The sequence below is a fragment of the Pseudorca crassidens genome, chromosome 9 (assembly GCF_039906515.1).
Source record: "Pseudorca crassidens isolate mPseCra1 chromosome 9, mPseCra1.hap1, whole genome shotgun sequence".
In the NCBI taxonomy this organism is placed as follows: domain Eukaryota; kingdom Metazoa; phylum Chordata; class Mammalia; order Artiodactyla; family Delphinidae; genus Pseudorca; species Pseudorca crassidens.
In genome coordinates this window covers 32,443,000-32,463,757 of record NC_090304.1, presented here as the reverse complement: position 1 = coordinate 32,463,757, position 20,758 = coordinate 32,443,000, and the positions used below count along the sequence as shown (strand labels likewise).

General features: G+C 40.4%; 1 long non-coding RNA gene across 1 annotated transcript in view; it reads right to left on the bottom strand.

The window, feature by feature from the left end:
- Window positions 1-7,248: 7,248 nt before the first annotated feature.
- Window positions 7,249-20,758, bottom strand: part of LOC137231263 (uncharacterized) — a 131,641-nt gene continuing 118,131 nt past the window's right edge. The window contains exons 2-4 of the long non-coding RNA XR_010946431.1: window positions 16,215-16,310; window positions 10,709-10,858; window positions 7,249-7,333 (exon numbers count right to left, since the gene is read on the bottom strand). This is a non-coding gene — a long non-coding RNA (uncharacterized lncRNA). The remainder of the gene's footprint in view (window positions 7,334-10,708; window positions 10,859-16,214; window positions 16,311-20,758) is intronic.

The window sequence follows — 20,758 nt, the reverse complement described above, 5'->3', positions numbered from 1 at the left end:
TCCTTTTTCATTTCTAATTCTATTGATTTGAGCCTTCTCCCTTTTTTTCTTGGTGAGTCTGGCTAATGGATTATCTATTTTGTTTATCTTCTCAAAGAACCAGCTTTTAGTTTTATTGATCTTTGCTATCATTTCCTTCATTTCTTTTTCATTTATTTCTGATCTGATTTTTATGATTTCTTTCCTTCTGCTAACTTTGGGGGGGTTTTGTTCTTCTTTCTCTAATTGCTTTAGGTGCAAGGTTAGGTTGTTTATTCGAGATGTTTCCTGTTTCTTAAGGTAGGATTGTATTGCTATAACCTTCCCTTTTAGAACTGCTTTTGCTGCATCCCATAGGTTTTGGGTCGTCGTGTCTCCATTGTCATTTGTTTCTAGGTATTTTTTAATTTCCTCTTTGAGTTCCTCAGTGATTACTTTGTTATTAAGTAGTGTATTGTTTAGCCTCCATGTGTTTTTATTTTTTACAGATCTTTTCCTGTAATTGATATCTAGTCTCATAGCGTTCTGGTCAGAAAAGATACTTGATACGATTTCAATTTTCTTAAATTTACCAAGGCTTGATTTGTGATCCAAGATATGATCTATCCTGGAGAATATTCCATGAGCACTTGTGAAAAATATGTATTCTGTTGTTTTTGGATGGAATGTCCTATAAATATCAATTAAGTCCATCTTGTTTAATGTATCATTTAAAGGTTGTGTTTCCTTATTTATTTTCATTTTAGATGATCTGTACATTGGTGAAAGTGGGGTGTTAAAGTCCCCTACTATGAATGGGTTACTGTCGATTTCCCCTTTTATGGCTTTTAGTATTTGCCTTATGTATTGAGGTTCTCCTATGTAGGGTGCATAAATATTTACAATTGTTATATCTTCTTCTTGGATCGATCCCTTGATCATTATGTAGTGTCCTTCTTTGTCTCTTCTTATAGTCTTTATTTTAAAGTCTATTTTGTCTGATACGAGAATTGCTACTCCAGCTTTCTTTTGGTTTCCATTTGCATGAAATATCTTTTTCCATCCCCTTACCTTCAGTCTGTATGTGTCTCTAGGTCTGAAGTGGGTCTCTTGTAGACAGCAAATATATGGGTCTTGTTTTTGTATCCATTCAGCTAATCTGTGTCTTTTGGTGGGAGCATTTAGTCCATTTACATTTAAGGTAATTATCGATATGTATGTTCCTATTCCCATTTTCTTAATTGTTTTGGGTTCGTTATTGTAGGTCTTTTCCTTCTCTTGTGTTTCTTGCCTAGAGAAGTTCCTTTAGCAGTTGTTGTAGAGCTGGTTTGGTGGTGCTGAACTCTCAGCTTTTGCTTGTCTGTAAAGGTTTTAATTTCTCCATCAAATCTAAATGAGATCCTTGCTGGGTAGAGTAATCTTGGTTGCAGGTTTTTCTCCTTCATCACTTTAAATATGTCCTGCCAGTCCCTTCTGGCTTGCAGAGTTTCTGCTGAAAGATCAGCTGTTAACCTTATGGGGATTCCCTTGTGTGTTATTTTTTGTTTTTCCCTTGCTGCTTTTAATATGTTTTCTTTGTATTTAATTTTTGACAGTTTGATTAATATGTGTCTTGGCATACTTCTCCTTGGATTTATCCTGTATGGGACTCTCTGTGCTTCCTGGACTTGATTAACTATTTCCTTTCCCATATTAGGGAAGTTTTCAACTATAATCTCTTCAAATATTTACTCAGTCCCTTTCTTTTTCTCTTCTTCTTCTGGAACCCCTATAATTCGAATGTTGGTGCGTTTAATGTTGTCCCAGAGGTCTCTGAGACTGTTCTCAGTTCTTTTCATTCTTTTTTTTTTTTAAACATCTTTATTGGAGCATAATTGCTTTACAATGGTATGTTAGTTTCAGCTTCACAACAAAATGAATCAGTTATATATATACATATGTTCCCATATCTCTTCCCGCTTGCGTCACCCTCCCTCCCACCCTCCCTATCCCACCCCTCCAGGCGGTCACACAGCACCGAGCTGATCTCCCTGTGCTATGCGGCTGCTTCCCACTAGCTATCTACCTTACGTTTGGTAGTGTATACATGTCCATGCCTCTTTATTGCTTTGTCACCGTTTACCCTTCCCCCTCCCCATAGCCTCAAGTCCATTCTCTAGTAAGTCTGTGTCTTTATTCCTGTTTCACCCCTAGGTTTTTCATGACATTTTTTTTTTCTTAAATTCCATATATATGTGTTAGCATACGGGTCTCTTGTAGACAGCAAATATATGGGTCTTGTTTTTGTATCCATTCAGCCAATCTGTGTCTTTTGGTGGGAGCATTTAGTCCATTTACATTTAAGGTAATTATCGATATGTGTGTTCCCATTCCCATTTTCTTAATTGTTTTGGGTTTGTTATTGTAGGTCTTTTCCTTCTCTTGTGTTTCTTGCCTAGAGAAGTTCCTTTAGCAGTTGTTGTAGAGCTGGTTTGGTGGTGCTGAACTCTCTCAGCTTTTGCTTGTCTCTAAAGGTTTTAATTTCTCCATCAAATCTGAATGAGATCCTTGCTGGGTAGAGTAATCTTGGTTGCAGGTTTTTCTCCTTCAACACTTTCAATATGTCCTGCCACTCCCTTCTGGCTTGCAGAGTTTCTGCTGAAAGATCAGCTGTTAACCTTATGGGGATTCCCTTGTGTGTTATTTTTTGTTTTTCCCTTGCTGCTTTTAATATGTTTTCTTTGTATTTAATTTTTGACAGTTTGATTAATATGTGTCTTGGCGTATTTCTCCTTGGATTTATCCTGTATGGGACTCTCTGTGCTTCCTGGACTTGATTAACTATTTCCTTTCCCATATTAGGGAAGTTTTCAACTATAATCTCTTCAAATATTTTCTCAGTCCCTTTCTTTTTCTCTTCTTCTTCTGGAACCCCTATAATTCGAATGTTGGTACGTTTAATGTTGTCCCAGAGGTCTCTGAGACTGTCCTCAGTTCTTTTCATTCTTTTTTCTTTATTCTGCTCTGCAGTAGTTATTTCCACTATTTTATCTTCCAGGTCACTTATCCGTTCTTCTGCCTCAGTTATTCTGCTATTGATCCCATCTAGAGTACTTTTAATTTCATTTATTGTGTTGTTCATCGTTGCTTGTTTCATCTTTAGTTCTTCTAGGTCCTTGTTAACTGATTCTTGCATTTTGTCCATTCTATTGTCCATTCTATCTCCAAGATTTCGGATCAACCTTACTATCATTATTTTGAATTCTTTTTCAGGTAGACTGCCTATTTCCTCTTCAATTGTTAGGTCTGATGGGTTTTTATCTTGCTCCTTCATCTGCGGTGTGTTTTTCTGTCTTTTCATTTTGCTTATCTTACTGTGTTTGGGGTCTCCTTTTTTGCAGGCTGAGGGTTCGTAGTTCCTGTTGTTTTTTGTGTCTGTCCCCAGTGGCTAAGGTTGGTTCAGTGGGTTGTGTAGGCTTCCTGGTGGAGGGTACTAGTGCCTGTGTTCTGGTGGATGAGGCTAGATCTTGTCTTTCTGGTGGGCAGGTCCACGTCTGGTGGTGTGTTTTGGGATGTCTGTAGACTTATTATGATTTTGGGCCGCCTCTCTGCTAATGGGTGGGGTTGTGTTCCTGTCTTGCTAGTTGTTTGGCATAGGATGTCCAGCACTGCAGCTTGCTGGTCGTTGAGTGAAGCTGGGTGCTGGCGTTGAGATGGAGATCTCTCGGAAATTTTTGCTGTTTGATATTATGTGCAGCTGGGAGGTCTCTTGTGGATCAGTGTCCTGAAGTTGGCTCTCCCACCTCAGAGGCACAGCACTGACTCCTGGCTGCAGCACCAAGAGCCTTTCATCCACACGGCTCCTTAATTTGGGATGATTGGTTGTCTATTCAGGTATTCCACAGATGCAGGGTACATCCAGTTGATTGTGGAGCTTTAATCCGCTGCTTCTGATGCTGCTGGGAGAGATTTCCCTTTCTCTTCTTTGTTCTCACAGCTCCCAGGGGCTCAGCTTTGGATTTAGCCCCGCCTGTGCGTGTAGGTCGCCGGAGGGCGTCTGTTCTTTGCTCAGACAGGACGGGGTTAAAGGAGCCGCTGATTCGGAGGCTCTGGCTCACTCAGGCCCGGGGGTAGGGAGGGGCACGGAGTGTGGGGCGGGCCTGCGGCGGCAGAGGCCGGCGAGACGTTGCAGCCTGAGGCGCGCCTGTGCGTTCTCCCGGGGGAGTTGTCCCTGGATCCCGGGACCCTGGCAGTGGCGGGCTGCACAGGCTCTCCGGAAGGGCGTGTGGCTAGTGACCTGTGTTCGCACACAGGCCTCCCGGTGGCGGCAGCAGCGGCCCTAGCGCCTCATGTCTGTCTCTGGGCTCCGCACTTTTAGCCGCGGCTCGCGCCCGTCCCTGGAGCTCTCTCAAGCAGCGTTCTTAATCCCCTCTCCTCGTGCACCAGGAAACAAAGAGGGACGTAAAAGTCTCTTGCCTCTTCGGCAGTTCCAGACTTCTCCCCGGACTCTCTCCCGGCCAGCCGCGGTGCACTAACGCCCTGCAGGCTGTGTTCACGCCGCCAACCTCAGTCCTCTCCCGGCGCTCCGACAAAAGCCGGAGCCTCAGCTCCCAGTCCCGCCCGCCCCGGCGGGCGAGCAGACAAGCCTCTCGGCTGGTGAGTGCCGGTCGGCCCGATCCTCTGCGCTGGAATCTGTCCGCTTTGTCCTCCGCACCCCTGTTGCTGTGCTCTCCTCCGCGGCTCCCAAGCTCCCCCACTCCGCCTCCCGAAGCCTCCACCCGCGAAGGGGCTTCCTAGTGTGTGGACACTTTTCCTCCTTCACAGCTCTCTCCCGCTGGTGCAGGACCCGTCCCTATCCTTTTGTCTCTGTTTAGTTTTTTCTTTTGCCCTACCCAGGTACGTGGGGGGTTTCTTGCCTTTTGGGAGGTCTGAGGTCTTCTGCCAGCGTTCAGTAGATGCTCTGTAGGAGTTGTTCCATGCATAGATGTATTTCTGCTGTATCTGTGGGGAGGAACGTGATCTCCGCGTCTTACTCTTCCCTCTTTTTTCTTTATTCTGCTCTGCAGTAGTTATTTCCACTATTTTATCTTCTAGGTCACTTATCTGTTCTTCTGCCTCAGTTATTCTGCTATTGATCCCATCTAGAGTATTTTTCATTTCATTTATTGTGTTGCTCATCGTTGTTTGTTTCATCTTTAGTTCTTCTAGGTCCTTGTTAAATGTTTCTTGCATTTTGTCTATTCTATTTCCAAGATTTTGGATCATCTTTACTATCACTATTCTGAATTCTTTTTCAGGTAGACTGCCTATTTCCTCTTCATTTGTTGGGTCTCGTGGGTTTTTATCTTGCTCCTTTATCTGCTGTGTGTTTTTCTGTCTTTTCATTTTGCTTATCTTACTGTGTTTGGGGGTCTTCTTTTTGCAGGCTGCAGGTTCGTAGTTCCCGTTGTTTTTGGTGTTTGTCCCCAGTGGCTAAGGTTGGTTCAGTGGGTTGTGTAGGCTTCCTGGTGGAGGGGACTAGTGCCTGTGTTCTGGTGGATGAGCCTGGATCTTGTATTTCTGGTGGGCAGATCCACGTCTGCTGGTGTGTTTTGGGGTGTCTGTGGACTTATTATGATTTTAGGCAGCCTATCTGCTAATGGGTGGGGTTGTGTTCCTGCCTTGCTAGCTGTTTGGCATAGGATGTCCAGCACTGTAGCTTGCTGGTCGTTGAATGAAGCTGGGTGCTTGTGTTGAGATGGAGATCTCTGGGAGATTTTCACCATTTGATATTATGTGGAGAGGGGAGGTCTCTTGTGGACCAGTGTCCTTAAGTTGGCTCTCCCACCTCAAAGGCACAGCACTGACTCCTGGCTGCAGCACCAAGAGCCTTTCATCCACACGGCTCAGAATAAAAGGGAGAAAAAATAGAAAGACATAATTAGTAGAAGTAGAAAGAAAGAAAGAAAGGAGGGAGGGAGGGAGAGAGGGAGGAAGGAAGGAAGGAGGGAAAGAAAAAAGAAAGAAGATAAAGTAAAATAAAGTAATATAAAATATAATAAAGTTATTAAAATAAAAAATAATTATTAAAAGGAAAAATAAAACGGACGGATAGAACCCTAGGACAAATGGTGGAAGCAAAGGTATACAGACAAAATCTCACACAGAAGCATACACATACACACTCACAAAAAGAGGAAAAGGAGAAAGAATCATAAATCTTGCTCTCAAAGTCCACCTGCTTAATTTGGGATGATGATTCGTTGTCTATTCATGTATTCCACAGATGCAGGTACATCAAGTTGATTGTGGAGGTTTAATCCGCTGCTTCTGAGGCTGCTGGGAGAGATTTCCCTTTCTCTTCTTTGTTCTCACAGCTCCCAGGGGCTCAGCTTTGGATTTGGCCCCGCCTCTGCATGTAGGTTGCCGGAGGGCGTCTGTTCTTTGCTCAGACAGGACGGGGTTAAAGGAGCCGCTGATTCGCGGACTCTGGCTCACTCGGGGGGGAGGGGGGTCGGGGGGGGGGGGGTGTCGGGGAACGGAGTGCGTGGTGAGCCTGCGGCGGCAGAGGCCAGTGTGACGCTGCACCAGCCTGAGGTGCGCCGTGCGTCCTCCCGGGGGAGTTGTCCCTGGATCCCGGGACCCTGGCAGTGGCGGGCTGCAGAGGCTCCCCGGAAGGGGGGTGTGGATAGTGACCTGTGCTCGCCCACATGCTTCTTGGTGGCGGCAGCAGCAGCCTTAGCGTCTCATGCCTGTTCTGGGGTCCACGCTTTTAGCCGCGGCTCGCGCCCGTCTCTGGAGTTCCTTTAAGCAGCGCTCTTAATCCCCTCTCCTCACGCCCCAGGAAACAAAGAGGGAAGAAAAAGTCTCTTGCCTCTTCGGCAGGTCCAGACATTTCCCTGGACTCCCTCCCGGCCAGCCGTGGCGCGTTAACCCCCTGAAGGCTGTGTTCACGCCGCCAACCCCAGTCCTCTCCCTGTGCTCTGACGGAAGCCCGAGCTTCAGCTCCCAGCCCCCAGCTCCCAGCCCCGCCCGCCCCGGCGGGTAAGCAGACAAGCCTCTCAGGCTGGTGAGTGCCGGTCGGCCCTGATCCTCTGTGCGGGAATCTCTCCTTTTTGCCCTCCGCACCCCTGTTGCTGTGCTCTCCTCCGCGGCTCCGAAGCTTTCCCCCTCCGCCACCCACAGTCTCCGCCCGCGAAGGGGCTTCCTAGTGTTTGGAAACCTTTCCTCCTTCACGGCTCCCTCCCACCGGCGCAGGTCCCGTCCCTATCCTTTTGTCTCTGTTTATTCTTTTTTCTTTTGCCCTACCCAGGTACGTGGGGGGTTTCTTGCCTTTTGGGAGGTCTGAGGTCTTCTGCCAGCGTTCAGTAGGTGTTCTGTAGGAGTTGTTCCACGTGTAGATGTATTTCTGGTGTATCTGTGGGGAGTAAGGTGATATCCGCGTCTTACTCTTCCGCCATCTTCCCGGAAGCCTAACCCATCCAATCTTAGCAGCTTGATCATGCAAAATAAAATTCTCTTTCCCTTTTCAACTTTCTATACCCATTTAGTTTTGGGGTTTTATTCCCCCCCCCCCCCCGCTTTTTTTGTTGTTGTTGTTGTTCTTGTTGCGGTACACGGGCCTCACTGTTGTGGTCTCTCCCGTTGCGGAGCACAGGCTCCGGACGCGCAGGCTCAGCGGCCATGGCTCACGGGCCCAGCTGCTCCGCGGCATGTGGGATCTTCCCGGACGGGGGCACGAACCTGTTTCCCCTGCATCGGCAGGCGGACTCTCAACCACTGCGCCACCAGGGAAGCCCCCCCTTTATTTTTTGAAACAACTTGTACGTAACCTCTAAACTAGGACAAAATTACTTTTATTTCCTTTAACAAAAAAGTATTTTCATATTTTATTACTTTTCTTATCAAAAACATTCTACTTTCCTTGTATACTTTACATATGGAGTTTTTTTCCTTCATCCTTGCGGTTTCTACTGTTTTCATTTACATAAGTAAATGAAATTTTTAATTCTTAGTAATATTAATTTTCAGTGAAAACTAGGAAGCATGCAATTGTGAATTACAGAAGATATTATAAATAAGCCAAAATATCTTCAGTTCCTCTGTCCTAAAAAGCCAAAAGTAGATAAACTTAAATTCATATTCAGAAATTAATGTTGCAGTATTTTGTCTTATTTAGAAATGATCTAGATATTCAGTGAATATTCATTATTTAACTTAATTTTGTATATGTAGCTTTAAGGTTTCAAGTTATCAAAAAGATTTTTGAAATGACTTTTAAGTAGACATTATAAAACATAATTATTGTTGAAAAGCTCATTTATAAACTGTTAACCCACTTATATCTATTTACTTCACTTGTTCTTAACAATTATGCTTGAATTACGCATGCAAATTTCATGAGACATTAAACAAAGCTAGTCATCATCCTTAGTTACCTTTCTTGTTGACAAACCAGGCAAGTATCAAAAATATCACAGAAGCGAAGAACCTAGAAAATTAAACATACAGTTCTTCCTGTTTTTTTTAACTGCTGTTTTTGACACGCATGAAGCAATTTATTTTTATTGTACACTTTGCTTTTAGGTTGGATTTATAGTTTTATAGTTTTCGACATCTCATAGAGGTATAAACTTGTTTGATTAGTTTACCTGGGTAGAAAAAAATATATGTTTTCATTATACTTAATGCTAACATTGGAGATATGCCTGTTTTTTTATTTTACTGACAATTTTAAAAGTAGCTTTATTTATCACAGATTATCTCAGACCATGTAAACTTTAAAAAATGGCGGGTAGTTTCTACATTTCTAGGTGTTCTAGAAATAATTTATATAAGTGCTCATTTATTTTTTAGCCAATTAAATGAAACTCCTTTAATGGATTTCATAACTTAATTTGGTGATACCATTTGCAGATAGAAAAATACCACTCATCTATAACATACATATATAGAGACATACATAAACATACAGACAGATGCAGAGATCTTATGGTTTTCATTTTTAAACTGTAACCATGAGTCAATAAAATATAATAATACAAACTCACTGGTTTATAACCAGTTTACATTGTTATCTGAATTGTGTTCCTAGTAAATGGGACAAGTTAAAATTGCCTACTCAGTAGCAGGGCTAATGCTTTTTACCAATATTTGTAGAGAAGGCTTTTAACATTTTTTTTGCCCTGATATGTAATCTAATGAGGCTGTGGATAACCTTCTAGGCAAGTGACCGAGGTGACACCTAACAGCTGTCTGAATGTCTCTAAAGCTATCTAAGTAGATAAAATATCCAATCTATTTCCAATTAGCCTTTTTCTTGTTCAGCTTCGGGTAGTTGTGTTCAGAGGTTTCTTAAAAACCCCTGGGCTTCCCTGGTGGCGCAGTGGTTGAGAGTCCGCCTGCCGATGCAGGGGACACGGGTTCGTGCCCCCGTCCGGGAAGATCTCACATGCCGCGGAGCGGCTGGGCCCGTGAGCCATGGCCGCTGAGCCTGCGCGTCCGGAGCCTGTGCTCTACAATGGGAGAGGCCACAGCAGTGAGAGGCCCACGTACCGCAAAAAAAAACAAAAACAAACACACACACACACACACACACACACACACACACACAAAAAAAACCCTGATGGAGGGTATGGGTTAAAGTGAATGTAGGGAGGTGAGGGACTGAAGTGGGAAGGAAAAGATATGGCAGGGAGAGACCGAGGGATGAAGGAGGTAGGGGTTTGAAGGGGGACATATCCAAGGATTCAAGAGAACTGAATGGAAGATCTAAGGTGGCAAAAGGGAGAAGAAAGAGAAGAAGCAATGAGAAGGAAGAGGTCTTAGGGTAGTCAGTTTGGGGGGATCTTAAGTTTCCCAAAGAAGGCAGTGAAGTTCAAAATTACCCTCAGTGAAATCACGCCAACAAGAAATAGGTGGATAAAATTGCCAGAAAGAACATAGAGTCAGCAGGGGTTTGAGAAGGGGGTTTTAGTCAACGGAGAATTTCCCATGGGAAGAGCAGAATCAAATAAAGAGGACAGAGATTCCTTTTAAAAATAGCTCCTGTTAATCTCTGAATATCAGCTTCCAATTAGGCCAACTTCTGACCATAGAACTCATATGTATATATACACACATACATACATACACATTCTTTCAAAAATCTTGTAATCGGGATTTAGGACAAACAGTACATATTCCTGGCAGTATTGAACTCTTTTTCTAAAACCAAGGTATATGTATTGAGTGACTCAAAACCAAAGCTAATAAGCATTTTATTATTTGACAATTGATGCAAGGACTTCCCCAAAGAGGGTATAAAAGAAGCAATCCTCCTAGGATTCAAAACCACTCCCAAAGGTAGCATAAAGACTTAGAAAATCCCCCTTGAGAGCTGGCAATGGTCAGTAGTATATTAGCTGCTATTGAGGTGCACCCCAAATCTCTGTCTGACCATATTCTTGAGGTCCCAAACCTGATGGCTGATCTCTTAAACACAAGAACTGACAAACTGTCTGCTCTGAGAGGCAGAAAGCCATGCTAAGCTTTCAGGACACACACACGAAAAAAACAAACAGGAGAGCAATAGTTGTGCCTGAGAGGGGAAAAAAAAAAATCAATAACCAGTGGGTACACCAAAGCCAAATTTAACCAAAGTCACAATTCAAAGAACTAATTTTTACAAATGTTTTTCTCCTTCTAGTCTAAATTTGAAAGGAAGTGACGACATACAATTTTTACCTTTCCCTCCCTCTGGGTACTACGGGCAGAGATCCAGGAGAGATGACCTTGAGGTAAGAATTCTTACCATTCACAGCCTTTTGCTAGTTTTCTCAGGATCCCATCTGGAGGCCCCAGAGCAAGTGGGCTGTCCTGGTCATCCCTCTGTCGTCACCAGAAACTCTAAGGGAGGAAAAATATCTTTCCCTCTACTATTTTCAATTCTTTACTGGGACCCCTGGAACAAAAGAACAATTAACGAGAGAAAAGCATACAAATCTATTTAATGTAATTTTTATGTAACATGAGAGCCTTCATGAGGAAATGAAGATCCAAAGACACAGTTAAACCTGAATGCTGGGCTTCCCTGGTGGCGCAGTGGTTGGGAGTCCGCCTGCCGATGCAGGGGACGCGGGTTCGTGCCCCGGTCCGGGAAGATCCCACATGCAGCGGAGCGGCTGGGCCCCGTGAGCCATGGCCGCTGAGCCTGCGCGTCCGGAGCCTGTGCTCCGCAACGGGAGAGGCCACAACAGTGAGAGGCCCGCATACCGCAAAAAAAAAAAAAAAAAAAAAAAAAAAAAAACACACCTGAATGCTTTTATGAGAGTTTTGATGAAGTGTGGAACGTCCTAGAAAGACGTGATAGAACAAAGCGTATGTGCTAAGTGTAGTCAACTGAGGCTGACTTACTTAGCAGGGTTGCTCATCAGACTCCTCTCTGTATCCATCTTCAGAGATAAGAATGCTCCTTTCCTTCAGGTATAGGAAGGTCACCTCTCACGTGAAGCTTTTATGACTGCTTCAAAAGATTATCAGAAAGTCCTTCCTAGCTTTTATGACCTGACTTTTGGGAAGGTCAGAAAGTCCTTCCTTCACATGCCATTTCTCAAATTCCTTTAGCTTGAAGTTTCAATATGCCAAAGAGCCATATTTTGAAGTACCATGTCCTGAACCACATCACAAGCAACATTTCTCAACAGTAATCTGTACACTCCAGATTCCTTGGCAGTTTTTGGTTATAATGGTGTTTAACTAGCTTGTTCTTGCTTTTCATTCCTTGCTTTGTTGGTTTCTTACTTAATAAAGTAATTTCTAGTACCAATTATGGTCATTTTAGTTTGCCATCTGAATTGTATTTTTGAGGGATAAAATATAATTAACTGGAAAAGGGCTAATGTCTTCCCATTGTCAGTGCCAGAAGTTTGAGATGCAATGACAAAGCTGGAGGAAATGTCTAACTGCTGCATAAACTGAGTACAGTCCAAGGAAGACAAAACAAAGACATGTCCCTAAGAATTTACCCTGCAGATGGATCCTTGTTCATAGAGTGAAAGTAGATATGCTCATTCCACAGGCACTATTGGAAAGGGAAGAGTGTGTGTGTGTGTGTGTGTGTGTTTCTTGGGAGGATTGTCAGAGGTTATACTATATATGCATATATGGGGTAGAAGAAAGTTTTTGCTTTCTTCTGTAGAGAAGGAGGGATCTATCCTGAAAGGACTTCCTTAGTTTGAAATCTGTGTGGGAGGCCTTGACTATGAATAATGGAGCTGTTAAACTGCTCCTGGGACAACTGGTTTAAGCATAATTTGAACCCTCCAGACTCTTGTTACAAATCTAAACATTACACAAAATCTGTCTTGCAGAGAAGTAGTTGATTGCTCCTTCTTCTGTAAAGTCGCTGATGAGTATATCGGTCTAAAGAGCTTGCTTAGAGAAAAGAACTATAAAAAACTGTGTAATATTGCAATTTACAATAAAAATATATATATGTTTGGTCATTGTCTTTGTTTCTGGCACAGAGCTCCGAAAGCTCTTGGCATTTCCTAAGTATTGAGAGCGTTAATGATTTTTTTTTTTTTTAAGTGAAGGAGGTGACTTTTGGACCACACTTAAGGATGGCGGCTGGTTGCCAGGAGAAACAACCATGTGATTAGAAGGTTGGGACCAATTGCCAAAGGCAGATGAATTAATCAATTATGCCTATGTAATGAAGCCTTCTGAAAAACCCAAAATGTGTTTGGAAAACCTCCAGCTTGGTGGACACATGGAGTTTTGGGGAGAGTGGCATGCACAGAGAGGGCATAGAAACTCTGTACCCTTTCACCATGAAGGAAAGTCATATTTACCACCCCAAAATAGGTCCGTTTGGCGTAAGAACCATTTTCGGTGAAAGCAATCAAGACCCCACAAACTCAAGAAAAATTTTACCTCTCTCTTAACTACCTTAAATAATTTAGATAGGGAGATTGGACCAGGAAGAGAGCTATTTTAACAGAGCTAACTTTTTCTTTAATGTGAATGACTTATTTGTATGTTAGAGCAATCATCTAATTATCAAACATCTGCTCCTCTTATTATCCTGTGAATTATCCTCTTCCCCTCTGGACGCCCAGGCCCCTATCCCATTCCTTAGCTCAGGATGGCATATAAGCCTCAATGCCTGACCTGTCCTTAAGTCTGATTGTCTTTGTGGCACTCCCTTGTGTATGTAATTAAATTTATTCTTCTCCTGTTAACCTGTCTTATGTTGATTTGATTATTAGACCAGCCAAAGACCCTAGAAAGGTCGAGGGAAAATTTTTCCTCCCCAACACCCCATGCCTTGCCCTATGCATCTCTTCCATCTGGTTGTTCCTGAGTTATATCCTTTCATAATAAACTGGTAAATCTAGTAAGCAAAATGTTCTCTGAGTGCTATGAGCTGCTCTAGCAAATTAATCGAAACCAAGAAGGCGGTTACTAAAATCTCCTATCTGTAGCTGGTCAGTCAGAAGCCCAGGTGACAGCTTGGATTTGTGACTGGACTCTGAAGTGTGGGGAGCAGGCAGTCTTGTCGGACTGAGCCCTTAACCTGAAGGATCTGATTCTATCGCCAGATAGATAATGTCAGAGTTGAACTGAATTGTAAGACACTCACCTTGTGTCAGGAAATTGCTTGTTGATGGTGGACGCAAGCTGGAAATTGGGTTACCAGAACCTTTACTGTAGAATTCTGCATATTTGGATTTTACTGATTGGTACATAGAGATTATTTGTTATTAAAAACAAACAAACAAAAACCTCTTTATAGGAATGATGATAGATGGAAAACTTAGAGATGAATTTGCAATCACACAGTTAGCAAAAAGCATTATAATACAGTCCTTAGCACACAAGATTCCATTTATATATTTTCTTATCTTTTTCACTAATTCATATAATGTGTTCTAAATGCATCACCGTTTTAATGCAAGTTGAAAATAATTGTGAATAAGCCCTTCAGTGCACAAATAAGTTACAGCTTCTTGATTCTTGAAATGCAATTGAAATAAAATAAAACTAGGCACTTAAGATATTTTTCTTTCAAATGCATCTAAATCAATCCCCAAATAAATATAATGCTACATTTATATTTCTTTAGTTAGGCTTTAAATGTACCATTTACAACAAGCATGGAGGCAGTATAGTACAGAGAAAAGAATATCGAATTTGGAGTCAGAAATGGATTTAAGAACCATCTCTACAACTTAATTCCTTAGGATAAGTTACTTAACCTCCCTGGGTGTCAGAGTCCTCTTTGTAAAATGATAATACTACATTTTGCACAGGGTTATTGTAGCAATTAATGACAGTGCACCTGAAAGTATATTATACAAAATTTTAATGCTGTGGCACAGTTTAAATAGGTCTTCATTTTTTCCAGTATATGCTCTTTAGGAAAACAGTTAACAGAAACACTTTCTAAGGTTCTTAGGCACAGAGGGTGAGAAAGAATTAGCAGGACTGCCACTGATTGCCTTCATTTTGCGGAATATCAAGAAAGAAAAATAAACTGGTCAATTGCTCTTGAATATGCAAATGGAAGATTTCTTGGTAAAGACACAAATGCTATGTACTACCAGAAGGGTCCACATCTATGGAATATTTTTAGCAAGCTATATCTGGTTCATCTAGGATTGCTTATAGCTATACAAACAAACAAAAACGAAGTCTTGGAATCTGGGCCATGCATGCTATTTAAATATCAGAGTGAGATAGCATACATTTGTAAAATAAATTATTTATTTATTTGTTTGTTTTTGGCTGCTTTGGGTCTTCATTGCTGTGTGGGCTTTCTCTAGTTGCAGCGAGCGGGGGCTACTCTTCATTGCAGTGTGTGTACTTCTCTTTTTGTGGAGCACGGGCTCTAGGCCCCCAGGCTTCAGCAGTTGCAGCATGCAGCCTCAGTAGTTGTGGCTCACCAGCTCTAGAGCACAGGCTCAACAGTTGTGGCTCACGGGCTTAGTTGCTCCGCGGCACGTGGGATCTTCCCGGACTAGGGATCGAACCCACGTGCCCTGCATTGGCAGGCAGATTCTTAACCACTGTGCCACCAGGGAAGTCTGAGAGACACACCCACATACACACACACACGCACACACACACACACACACACACACACACACACTCGGAGCCTTCTTTTGTTAAATAAGCATCAGAGAACGTCTCAATTTGCCAAGACTTAAACTATAAACAGTGCTGATATCCTATCTCTTCTCTGATTCACCTGCGCCTCTCCATTAGTGGTATCTTTGAAATTAGAATAAATATTGCTCTAGGATCTTTAATTCTTATGAGTCTGCTTTGGCAATTCAATTATTTGTCTATATCTCTCACAGCTTTAAAAATTTGTTTTTAACATGATCATTATCCACTCATTTGCTCAAGCTAGAAACCTGGAAATTGTCCTTGATATTATTATTCTTTTTTTACATTCTGATCACCCTCTCTAGTCAATGATCATATCCTAGCAATTATATTTGTAATTATGTCTTGAATGTATTTATGTATCTCAGCTATTGCCTAAAGGCTAAGATATCATCATCTCATTTATTGATGAACGGATAGCCTGCAAACTTGTCTCACTGCCTCTACTGCATCCTCCTACTATCTGCTCTCAACACCAGACTCTCTGCTTAAATCCTCTCTGTGGTTTCCAATTGCTTTCCATCTAAAGGCCAGTCTTCACCATTTTTTCTGCTACAGCTGTCCCTCACTTAATTCTCTGTGATCAAATTACTCCAATTTTAATATCGTCCTTCACTTCCCTCAAGATTTTCTCACCCCAGGGCCTGAATATAGGCTTTTTTCTCTGTCTGCAACACTTTTCCCAACTAATTCATCTTATGTCTTACCTTAAATTTGACTTTTTTCTGTAAGGTTCTTCTGAACCAGAAACTTTACCATATAATCCGTATGACTTTCTTTTCCTCATTAGAGAGCTCACCAAAGCTGCTAATAATTGGCTGGTGACTTGTGTAGCATCTAATTTTTTCTCAGTTCCCTTTGTACTGCAAGCTCTGAGAGGGTAAGAATAGTATTCTCCTGTTCATTGTTATAACTCCAGGGTTCAACACAGAAATTAACAGAAGGACATTCTCAAAAAGGTTCACTGAATGACTGTAACAGTTTGATTCCAGGTGATGAAAGGACAATTAATAGTTACTGTATCTTTCTAGATATTTAAGATAGAATTATCCCCAGTTCCTTCCTAGTTGATTGCTGTTTTGATTTAAAAAGTACTATGGTACAATTCTACTTGCATGATGAATTAATGAATATAGTGATCTTACAAGGTGAATGTCCAGGTTCCAATAAAGAGGCGAGTCCTCTGGGCATTCAGTAAAGGAATTTGTTGAGCATGAAGACTATGAAGTATTTTCTTCTTCCTGAGAAAGAAATATGAAACATTCAGAGAGCAATGGCTCTCTTAGGAGTTAAACAGGAAACACAAAATATGAAGGGCGGCCAACACTATACTTGCACAAGTTGATAAGGGGGAACTTGTCATTTAAATCAAGTATATTCTAAATAATACTCCTATCAGAGTTCATTGCTCTTCAATTCAGAATTCCATTTTAGAATTCTTACTTCCTACTCTGCATAGTTTTAGAATCTGTAGGTTGATGCTAATATTTCAGGCCATAATTTATTCAGGGAAAAAAGGAAGGTATCTGAAGAAAATGACAATATATAAGAGCAATCAATTTCTAGCAGAAGAGGTAAACATCTGCTTGTTCTCAAAGATGCTCCTAGATTTTAACAAGCTTCGAAGTATGGCTTGTAAACAAGACAAAGGAGCTATTACATCTGGCTTTAGCTTCCACTTCACTGCCTGGAAAGATTGGTGGATTTTGAGTTTGACCTATGACTTATGTCACTTACAGAAAGGTTTCAATAGGTTGATAGCCATGCTGAGTTTGCGTAAGTCATCCAGAAAACTTTTGGTTTTATAAATGGATATACTCATATTAATCACATACAGCCTTTTTCCTTTTACTGTAGTTGAGTACGCATAGCATTAAATAGATAATATTTGAAAGCTTTTTTTTTGTGTTATAGAAAACCTTATAATAGGATTGTACTTATACTAAATACTTTCATACACAAACAAGCAATAAGTAACATATTAGGTGAAAACACATATGTGCGTTTGCTAACCACTACATTAGTTATCCAAATATTATTAGATTGTAATTTCATCTTAAATGTTTAATCACCAAAACATTTAATCACTTTGGTTTTGAAAGTTCCTTTTTAATTATAACCATATGCTTCATCTTTCTAAGCAAAACACATTGATAAAAGTTCTCCCTTGATTACTTGACATAGACCCATGAGGAGCTTCAGTATATTCTACAGCAACTGACAATGTTCACAGGAATCACTGAGCTGCCAAATGAAAGGGTCCAGAATTTGCCACAATGGCATAAAAATTATTTTGAGCTGAAGACACCTGATTATCAACAAATGCAAGATGATACTTTCTCTGAAGTTCCCTTATCTACCTAAAAACAGCATTTCCCCAAAAAAGAACTCAGTTGTCCTAAATTCCCACCCCTCCCAGGGAAGACTGCCTCATCACAGGAGAGGAGAGAAGAAGGTATCACACCCAGAGAGATATGGACACAAATGTCATAGCTCCCATCTATTCTCCTAAGGATTCATTTCTCTTTCCTAAATTTCACTTACTCTCCTTTAAGTGGCCTTTTTCCCCCTTTTCTTTCTCTTAAGATGTTATATATGCTCTCAAATCTCACTGCTCCTTTGGGTAGTCAGTTCTTTCTGTGATGTCCCTGGGCATGTAAAATTAAAAATTAATATATGTGCATGTCTCTTCTCCTGTTAATTTGTCTGTTATCAGTTTAATTCACAGAACCCCAGAAACTAAACCTAGGAGGAGCAAGGAAAAGTTTTTCCTCCACTACACCAGCATTATTGGCCATTCTCTACATGGTCCAAACTGCTTTACTTTTCCTTTAAGACCTTATTCTGCTGATTCCTTAAATATTTCTTTTCTTTTTCCCTTCCTTTCCTCCTTCCTTCCTTCTATTTCTCCCTCTCTCCTTTCCTTTCTGCCTTCCTTTTTTCTATTCCTCAGCTCTCTCACTGTCACTGCTCTATCTCTGTCTCTGTCTCTGTCTCTCTCTCTATTTCTCTCACATTAAGGTTTTTTAGATGTTTTTGTTTGTTTGCTTTTTTCAGCTTGCGGGATCTCAGTTCCCAGACCAGGGATTGAACCCTGGCCAACGGCAGTGAAAGCACCAAATCCTAACCACTAGACCACCAGGGAACACCCAAGGTTCTGTTCTGTCTGCTACAGTAAATTTTCACTTCTTGCCATTAACAGTATAATTGCCTACATTTTAATCTTCCCTGGGCTGAGAAAACAAATGGCCGTATGTTTTAGAATTATTTCTAGAAAAAGGCTAAAAAGGTTTTACCTGAAGAGTCTTAATAAATTCTTCTATAAGTAAAGTGCATAGCTTTTAGTGTAGAGTCCTCATAGCTCTTCAGAAGATATTTTTCTTTCCTTCTGGATTTGATATCTGTTTCAGGTAATTTATGTGGCTGCAAATGTTTTCTAGATAAGTGAGGCAATGTAAATAAAACATATATGTGCATTTTCTAGATAATTTTTATGTAATTATAAATATATACACATACATATAATATATATATGTATGCATGCATGTGTATATGTATGAGTTTGTAGTGAATTGCACACTTAAATAAATTAGTTCACCAGTTTCTTTTGGTACTGCTATTTTGAATCTAATTACATGTCTGAGTCTAGTTCTTTAATAATAGTTCGTATTTCATGATAGCTCTGTTTTAGAGTGACATGAAACCTTTTGTATCAGTTTAATAATCATAAAATTGACTATCAATGAAACAAACACTAACATATTCAATTTCACCCTAAAACTAAATTATTTTATTGACAATATGTAGCTCGATTTATATAAAGTACTTTTCAATTAGAAAAGATTTTTGTTATTTACTAGGTTCTAGGCATGGTGCTAACTAGTAGCTGTAGGGAGACAAGATTAATTGGTAAGGTTCCTGAAATTCAGGTGTTTATTGGGGGTTAAGAGTGAGGAAAGCTATACAGAGGAAGTAACTTTTAAGCATCAGTGATAGATCAGATAGGAAAACTGCATTGTTAACCACTCATTCAAACAAGGATGAGTAGCAATGGAAACAGTGTGTACCAAGGACTCAGGTAAGATACACATGGAACATTTTTGGAATTGTGAATAATTCTCTAAAATTCACAATTGTCTCTCCCTGTGTCTCTGTCTCTGTCTGTCTCTCTCTTTTTTTTTTTTGGTGAGTAAATGTATGGAGGCAGATTGTCTTTGCTTATTTGTGTATTTGGTTATATTTTTGGGAATAACTATTATTATTACTGTTATTGTTATTATTATGTGTCTATATAAGAGTGTTAGTCATGTAAAGGACATTCATGAATAAAAATGACCTTAATTATGTGACAACATGAAGCAGAGGAGTATCCATGGAGTTTATGCAGCTAATTCTCCACTCAAAATATTTCCACATGTGAAAAAGTTTGGTTTTGGTTTTATTCCTGGTTTATAAATTTAGTGTATTTATTTGTTAGCCCTCTACTTTTTTTTTTTTTTTAACTATAGCTTTTACTGCAAAGAAGTTATCATCTGGTATATAGTTTGAGTATTTAGTTTAAAAAAATCACACCACGTGCATCCCAGATACTGCTACTCAAATCCTGCCTTTATAGCTAACTAGCTGTGAGACACCAGGCAATTCCTTCAGATTTGCTGGGTTTCAGTGTCCTCATTTGTATAGAGGGCTTGATCTTCCTATCACTGCCTGAGTCAAAGTGATTATTACCTCTGTTTCTTTGCAGTCCAAATTGACGTTCAAGTAAACATTTTCTCATCTACCAGTCCCTGTACTTTAAAACAGTGGAATTTAGAAAGACATGTGAGAGCTTTGCGTATTTTCCTTTATGTCTGTTTTAGCATCTTCTTTGAGTGTGAATAAAAATACGAGCTCATGTTGAGACAGCTTGTTATATTTGTTTGTATAGTGATTTCCATTAAAACATTCTTGAAAAGTAGAAAAGAATTATCATTTATTGCAAACACTGAATTTACCATGCATCTTATCCAGCTTTTAATTAAGCAAGGTAGATAGTTTTGTTTTCACCTTGCAAATGAGAAAAATGGTTTCCAAGAGTCAGTACGTTTATGTCATGTGTATTTTAACACAATAAAAAGATATCTTTTAAAAGAATTGTTTGATGTCTAAGAAGTCAAACTATTTGAATATACATATGACTTCAATACAGATCTGCACAAGGGCAAGTCTATAAGTTAGCATAATATTTCTCTATTAAGAAACAGGGGTCAATCACATATCCTTTAAACTCTTGACTGTATCAGATTTTGGGGAGCACTTCCATTCCATCTATCTCTTTTGCTTCTAAGTTCTCTATTTTTCATCATTTATTACTCCTTTCGTCTTACAGGAACCTTTTTTCAGCCTTGTACTAACTAACAGAAAAGGCAAAAGTATTATTGATCCTAAACCACTGAAATCATTAAAACATAGTTACACATGAATTAGCAGAGTGGTTAAGTGCACACACTATGGAGCTGGCATTTTTGCATTTGAATCCAGATTCCAAGCCTTTATTATTAGGTTTGTAATCTTTGCAAGTTAGGTGGACTTTCTATGCCTTAATTTCCTTGCTGGTAGAGTCGGAATAATGAAAATAGTATCTAAATTGAAGGATTAATTGTTAGATGAAATGAGCTAATTTTATGAGAAGAAAGTATTAAATACAGAA